Genomic DNA, 7,526 nt, shown 5'->3' on the forward strand with positions numbered 1-7,526 from the left:
TCCCTACGCAATTACGAGATAGAAAGAAATGATGCAGAATATGCAACAAGAAGGGTAATCCAACTAACTTTTAAACGACACTCCGCGCTTTTACTTCGAATGGGATCCAAGCAATTACGCTCCGAGGGCTCCTTAATGAAAGAGGGAGCGGGAACACACGGAAAACTATTGAAATACACAAACGTCGATTATGCAATGGAACTATTTAAGTGGGTTCGCACTCGACCTACATCGATCAAGATCAAGAGAAGAAATTGACCCGGTTCGATTCCGACCATCAATGAACGTATTTTCGACATAAAATTCTCTTCATCTTCGATCGTACCTTTATTCTCAGCCAACAATCGGGATATGTCAAAGTGTGAGAAGAAACGGTAAAAGCATCGGAAAATGAAAAATGCAAGCGTGATCCGTCGCGACGAGCTACATATATATCGTTATTCTGTTCCAAATAACAATCAACGTAAACTTTTCACGCAAAAAGAGACGACACTCGGACGTTCCGATCGTCACGGTGATAAGGAGAGTCTTATCATGGCGTCATGTATTTCCGATATTTTTCTCCAAAAATTATTCTTCCCCATCCCTGTCTCTTCCCCGTGATATCTCGATAGCCCCTCCTCGCGATCCTCGTCGCATTGGATCCGCCGTTGGGTCCAGCTGCTGCTCGACGGACGCGCGATCGGTAAACGGTAAATACGAGACACGGAGGGCGCCGCGACGCTGCGCGTCCCGCAGAATCACGATCCGCACTGGTACGCCATCGAGCGTTAGAGAAACTTCAGCAACCCTCCAACCATCCCGGTCCCCCACTACTCTATAGCTCGGGCCGACCGGAGGAGCGTATACACGTGCGGCGAACGCGCCTGTGTGTCCGCGTACATGTGCCCGTATGTATACGCGCGGCAGAAGACCCATACCGGCACCCGACATCATTCCGGCCACGGTTCTCCAGCGACGGACTTGGCGCGCGCGCGCGCGCGCGCACACACAGGGTTGGTCGGGGGTGTACGATCGGGTGCGCGAGCGCACCGTTCCTTTCCTCCGTTCGTTCCACCACTACTACCGACGTACACATCGACACGCTCTCCGTCTTTCTCTCAAGCCCGATTGCCGCCGACCATCCCTCTTACGCGCGCCTTTTCTCTCTCCCTGATACTCTTTGCTCCCCTCTTTTTTATGTTCCTCGGGGGGGGGGGGGGGGGGATGAAAACATCGTCGAGTGGCTACTAGACCCCTTTCGAGGATTCGGCAAGCAACGGAGGACTTGGCCACTGACTGGTAACAAGCGAGCAAACATCCCCGGGTTGAATAGACTGCTCTAAACGACGTCGCTTGCCGGGCAGTTGAAATCGTGAAAAGAGAGAAAGAGTTTACCCCCTCGATATAACCGGCGCGAAGTCAGAGAGCGACGACACGGCCCGCCGCTGGCAGTCCTTGGTATTCCACGACTGATTATCTACCGATGAGAATAAACGGGAACGACAATGATAAATTGATAATGACGCGTCCAGGGGTCCCTCGACACGCCGCGCACGGGCCACGTATCCTCGCGCGGGGGTCGGGAATTACGCGGGCAAGACTTTACATCCGAGTGGAATAACAAGCGCAATAACGATAATAATAAATCAAACTTATCGCGCGACAAAGGCGAAGAATTTGTTAACTAGAGATACAAAGAGGAAGAGAGAGAGAGAGAGAGAGAGAGAGAAAGATAGCGTGGCAAAGGGGGAGAAGAAACGTAGAGGAATAAATCGTTCTCTCGTGGAACGTACCAGCGGGCTGGCTAACCGGTTACGATACGGGAAGCGCGGGATGCGCGCCGTGCCGTGGTCGCGCATGCTGCCGTACCCGGCGAATAAAACGAGAATAATTCGAGCGCTATTGGATAACGTATCGCGACGCCGGGCTTGGAGAACGGTGCGCGGCGTATATAGCCGCGCTCAACGTAGCGCGAGCCATAGCTGGAAATTGGAACCCCGCCTCGTCCACGGGAGTCGGAGCGAGGTTAGGTTAGGTTAGGCCATCTAATCCAATGTTTTACAGGTTTACTGATTGCGGTGGAACGCTGTACGACGCGACTTTCAAGAGAGAGAGAGAGAGAGAGAGAGAGAGAGAGAGAATTGGACCGATCCTTTTCAATCCCTCTTTGCCCTCCCCGTTCCTCCCCCGCTTTCATTCACCCGATCCCGTCATTCTGGGGTTGTATTCCCTTCTACCCCCCCGTAACCCTCTCACATCGACGCGACTCCCCCACACATCCTCTTCGCTCTGTCTCGCACGCGCTGTCCTAATTCTCCGACAAATAAACGCATCATTGGCCAGCCGTAGATTTACCAATCAGAGTGATACCTGCCTCCGTATAGGACAGCGAAAGCCCGCGCGGAAACCGTGCGGAAACCCGCACGCGATTCGGAATAGCAATGAAAACAGACCTTTAAATCTGCCCGTATCTCGTTCGACGTTCTCTCTACGTCCTGCCGTGATTTCCGATCGTCCCGGATCTTTTTGGTCGGTCAACGTTCCCTATTAGCGACTCCCTACGCTACCCGCTTTCTCTCTCTCTCTCTCTTTTTCTATACAAACCTCTTTTTTTCAATGAACTAATTAGCATAGAAACACATACAACTAACGCGTCATTGATTTAAATGCAAATTTACTTTGCTCGAGAAACGAACTCTCGAGGTCAAAGAATACTTTGAGGCATTAAGTTTTTATAGAATTACGCGATATTGCTACGAGAATAGAAAATAAATAATGAAAAAGCCAATAAATGATTAAACTTGATTTTATTGAAATTCTCAATAGAATCACGTTCTAAATCATACGATATTTTTCTCGTCCGCGACATATGACAGAATATACACAAATAACTTTTATACGTTGATATATGACTTCGCCATTTTCGAAAATGCATCTGCATTGTATCTACTGTTGATCCCGCGTAATTTTTAAGAATGGCAATTTCTTTTAATCTCTCTCTCTCTCTCTCTCTCTCTCTCTCTCTCGTATCGAATTATGATTTGCGAGACTTTCTTCCATCAAACGCGCCGCTGCGTTCGTGGAACATCTCACATCGAAGATTATTAACGAACGGCATCGATGAAAAGGATGCGCTTCGTTAAATCCGTCGTGTTCATTAAACCGATCGCGCAAGAGGTACGTGCGAGAGTTTATAATAAAACTCTCCTCTCGGCAAAAAGAGAAAAGCGAAAGGACTTTTTCGTATAGGACAAGTGGCGGAATCTCGTTTCTATAAATTGAAAGTATCGAAAAAAGTATATAGAGGACAATGCGAGAATACGAAAAGGAGAGAGCGATAATGGTCGTTTCTTGCATCGCGTTGAACGTTGCGTTAAGTTCGCGGGTAGACGAGTGGCGGATAGGTGGAATGGATAGATGGATAGATGGATGAATGGATGGCCTGGACGGACGGACGGACGGACGGACGGACGGACGGACAGACGAATGTCCTTGCACTATCGATTACAAGAATAGCTTACGCGACAGACAAGGAGAGAGCGGTAAAGTGATGCAGACAAATGGTAATGTCATTACTTTTATCTCGACAGTGGCGAGAAGCGCCTCGTCTAAAATAAAAAGACGAAAGTTACGACGAGTAGACGTAGAGAAAAATGCATAAAACTAATGTAACTAATACCCTTTGTGTCCAACATTAGGAAACCTAATTATAATAATTGTATCAAATTTTGATCAATTTCTCTCATTGCATTCCTGATTAATTGTTTTTAGTAGTGGGCTTACTTATTTAGAGAAAAGGATCAGAGAGGAATTAGTATTCTTGAGGGATCTTTCCAAAAAAAAAAAAAAAAATTGATTTATAAATACATAACGAGTATTTATTTATTTCGAGTAATTTAAAATATCTTTTGCAACAAAACACGTATGTATTAATACTACGCTCATTTTAAAAGAAGAAGAACTAGAGTTGTATATCATTTTGATGTCACGCGGTTTCTCCTGATATGCAAAAATGATAGATCCCAGTGCGACGGTTTACCCAAAGAGCAAAGAATAATATGCGGTCGGAATATATTATGAGTCGCGAAAAAAAGCATAAAGCAAATCCTAAAAGACTTCATTGAATGAGTTGAAAGAAGTTCTGAAGAGAAAATATAATCTCGTGGCATTAAATAATCTACAAAAAATCCATATATCATTATCCCAATATATCGGTATTATTAATAAATTCTCTCTCTCATTATCATGAAATATTTTTTTAAACGCCGATAATGATTCTTAAATGTATTATTTTTTCTTTTATTATTTATCTCTCTCTCTCTCTCTCTCTCTCTCTCTCTCTCTCTCTCTCTCTCTCTCTACCTTAAACTATTCTGATGTTTTCTCTGTATCGCTATATTGGTTTTCTTAATCTAATTGATAATGCACGAGAATATAATTATGCAACTTATGAATAATAGATTACGCAAATTATCATGAACAGAATCGACATACCTCTGCTAATAACTAATAGATAGTATACGATTTGTATCATCTAATTGAATATGGTAATTGTATTTAGCCGACTCTACACATAAATATTGGAAAGTCTACACTCAGTTAATGACACGTTTACATAATTATTTATTTACACGTTGTATTAAAAAGTCCGACATTAATAATATGTCCGGAAGAGCAGCGGTTTATTAATGCCCCCGTATACACAATAAGAGACGCCGCGTACACGCGCACATACATTGGGCGTCTATAAATTATTTATAAAATTAACCGCATCGGTCCGTGTAACGATCTCCTAAAATCCCCACGTCGCGAGCGTTTCAGAGGATGCTGGGATCCCCCGATCTGCTCCCGACCGGAAGTACGTGCTAAGACGATCGTCGCCCGTGTACCTGGTCCGGATTACGTCCCTCTCGCGAACGTGAAACCGATTTAAACCCTTTTGCCACAACACGCTATCTAACCAAAAACCCATTTTGCTATATCGTCGTATTAAATTAATTTTTATGCTAATAATTATATGAGAATAAATGCAAGATATAAAATATAAAGTTTTCTAATTATATAATATTATATTTAAAAAATAATTAAAGAGTTACTGTAGAGATAATAAATCTAATTAAATAACTATATACCCTATATATGATCACATTATATTTTTTATATGTTTAAATCCAAGTACGTATATATGTGACATTTCTTTAAAATTATTACCAATTTGAGAAAATTGAATATGTATTTATAACAGCTTTCCAAAAACTGTGATTTTCTTTATAATTTAAAAGATGGAATTTTAAACAAACAATCACGAATTAGGCAAATGTCACGTATATGCAAAACTTTCAAATAAATCGATCAACAAAAAAAGGTTTGAATGTACAAAAGGTTAAATTTATTTTTTCATTAGCGAGGTATCATTTCATCCCTTATCGTTAACGAGGAACTCATAATGTTCGTTCGTTGATTGGCAGGGCAACGAAATCATTTATCGATTTGTTCAACTACTCCTGTGATATCGATATTTAATTGCGATATCAATTATATTGCACGGCATACGGTTTGCAAAGAGGCATATATATATATTTTTTTTTTATCTCAAACCCTTCGTAAAATTCCAGTTTGTTGATCACGCATCCGTTAATGAGCGAGTAAAATATAAAATATCAAATCGTTATATGTAGCACGCGTTACTTTTTTTGCATCGATAGCAACAACTCAACGTATCTTCGAGCAAATAATTTATTCGTGCGCAGAATAAAATGCGCAATTCGCGGAATCGGGAATCGCAAAACACGAATACTTACGTCAGCACGGAAGCTACGAACGGTTTTTTTTTGTTATCATCGCGTTTTGCGCGGCGGATGCCGGGTTAATACACATAACTTTAAAATCAATCAACACGAAAAACACAATATTTTTAAATCGCTGACGATGAGAAAGCACGATTTTGCTCGACGCGCGTTGCCCTGCCGCGATTTATATGCCTTTATTTATCTATCGATTATTCCCAAACTTAATTTATACGAAAGAGATGTATGGTGATGAGTATAATTATCTATGCGAGGGCTTGCGAACGATTTCCCACATCAATAACATCGTACCATCTTGGCGCAACAAAATAGACGGGCAATTACCGATGCGCCGATGCATCGAAACCTAACAAGAACAGACGGGGTCGGATTCGTATTGCCAATTCATTCGCTCGTAGAGCTTCGCTCGTACGAATGAATGAGAGACCGAAGAGGAAGGTCGGCCAAGGGGCTCTCTGAAGCTATGTAAACTGCGGAAACGTGCAAATAAGTAACCCACAGGCTTTCGCGTAGAATAGTAGCGCCGTGAGCTTTGCCCTCCAATAAATTGTTCTCAGGTCGGAGGTTAGCGTTATTTCGAAGGATGAATGTGCACTAATATGCGCGCGTGAATAACTCGGCGAAAGTTTTCCTCGCGCTGTGGGAAAAATTTCCTCGTGAACGCCGCAGCCCGGTCCGATCCGGGAGAGGAGGATATCGAATGAGATACTACTGACGAAATGTTACGAGCTTCTCTTCGGAAAACGGATTTTTGAAATGGAAAGTTATTTCACGTTCAAAATATGCCCTCAATGTTGTTGCGCCAAAATTACATCATTCATTATCGTGCTATCATCGCACAATTGTATTATTATTAATTCATTTGGCCGGTTCTTTTATAGAAAATTATACTTAAAATGCATTCAAAACGGAGAATACATTAGAGAATTAAAAATAATATTTCACAGAGTTTCGTAAAGATAGATATTATTATTTAATTTTCTTAGCATCGGACAATTTTGGCTTCTACATTTGCCTTTTATATATTTATTCGTTCGATATTTCTCTTGATAAATTTAAAATATTTAATATCGCCATGATAGTATCGATAATGATAATGCAGCCAAAAGAAATAATATTAATTGAAATAAAATAATTATAAATCATTGTGCGTTCGACGTCCACGTTCTAACGATCGCTACAGATACTTCGTCGTCAAGTGATAAAATATCATTGTGGAAGCAGTACGAATTGGATTTTGCAGTTAATTACATCGCTCATACAAGTTATATCGCAAATAGTGCATCGTAACCACATAGAAATTTCTCAACGCGAATCAACACAGCGAAAAGGTATTCCTCGTTCGTAATGCTTAATAATGTCTGACGAGGCGAGGAAACGTCACGTAATCTAAGCGGGAACAATACGATCGGATAAAATTTAATTTCGCAAAAGAGAACTCTTCGCGCCGCACCACGTTACGTCAAACGATGAAGGGTTAGCGAACGGAAGGAGAGATCTAAGAAGATAAAGGGGTGTTCCCGGCGAAAGCGATGTTTGAAACGTAGTTAATAAAATCTCATGAATATTCAACGACGCGGGAATCGAAGTCCCACAGGATCGAAACAAAAAGGTCGACGCATATTTGCTGTTACAAGCTCTCTCGCCGTCCCGGAAAATTGAACTTTCAGAATCCGCGCGGATCATTTTTTGCCGTTCCACTCGTGGAGGCGATTCTCAAATTGGACTTTCGACGAT

General features: G+C 42.0%; 1 protein-coding gene across 1 annotated transcript in view; it reads right to left on the reverse strand.

The window, feature by feature from the left end:
* LOC115242514 (tyrosine-protein phosphatase 99A) overlaps positions 1 to 758 on the reverse strand; it is a 279,771-nt gene extending 279,013 nt beyond the window's left edge. Inside the window, exon 1 of the mRNA XM_029818882.1 lies at positions 326 to 758. The gene's annotated coding sequence lies outside the window, so the exon portion shown is untranslated. The remainder of the gene's footprint in view (positions 1 to 325) is intronic.
* Between the last annotated feature and the right edge of the window lie 6,768 nt (positions 759 to 7,526).

Source organism: Formica exsecta, unplaced genomic scaffold (genome assembly GCF_003651465.1).
Source record: "Formica exsecta isolate Colony F162 unplaced genomic scaffold, ASM365146v1 scaffold60, whole genome shotgun sequence".
NCBI classification, from domain to species: domain Eukaryota; kingdom Metazoa; phylum Arthropoda; class Insecta; order Hymenoptera; family Formicidae; genus Formica; species Formica exsecta.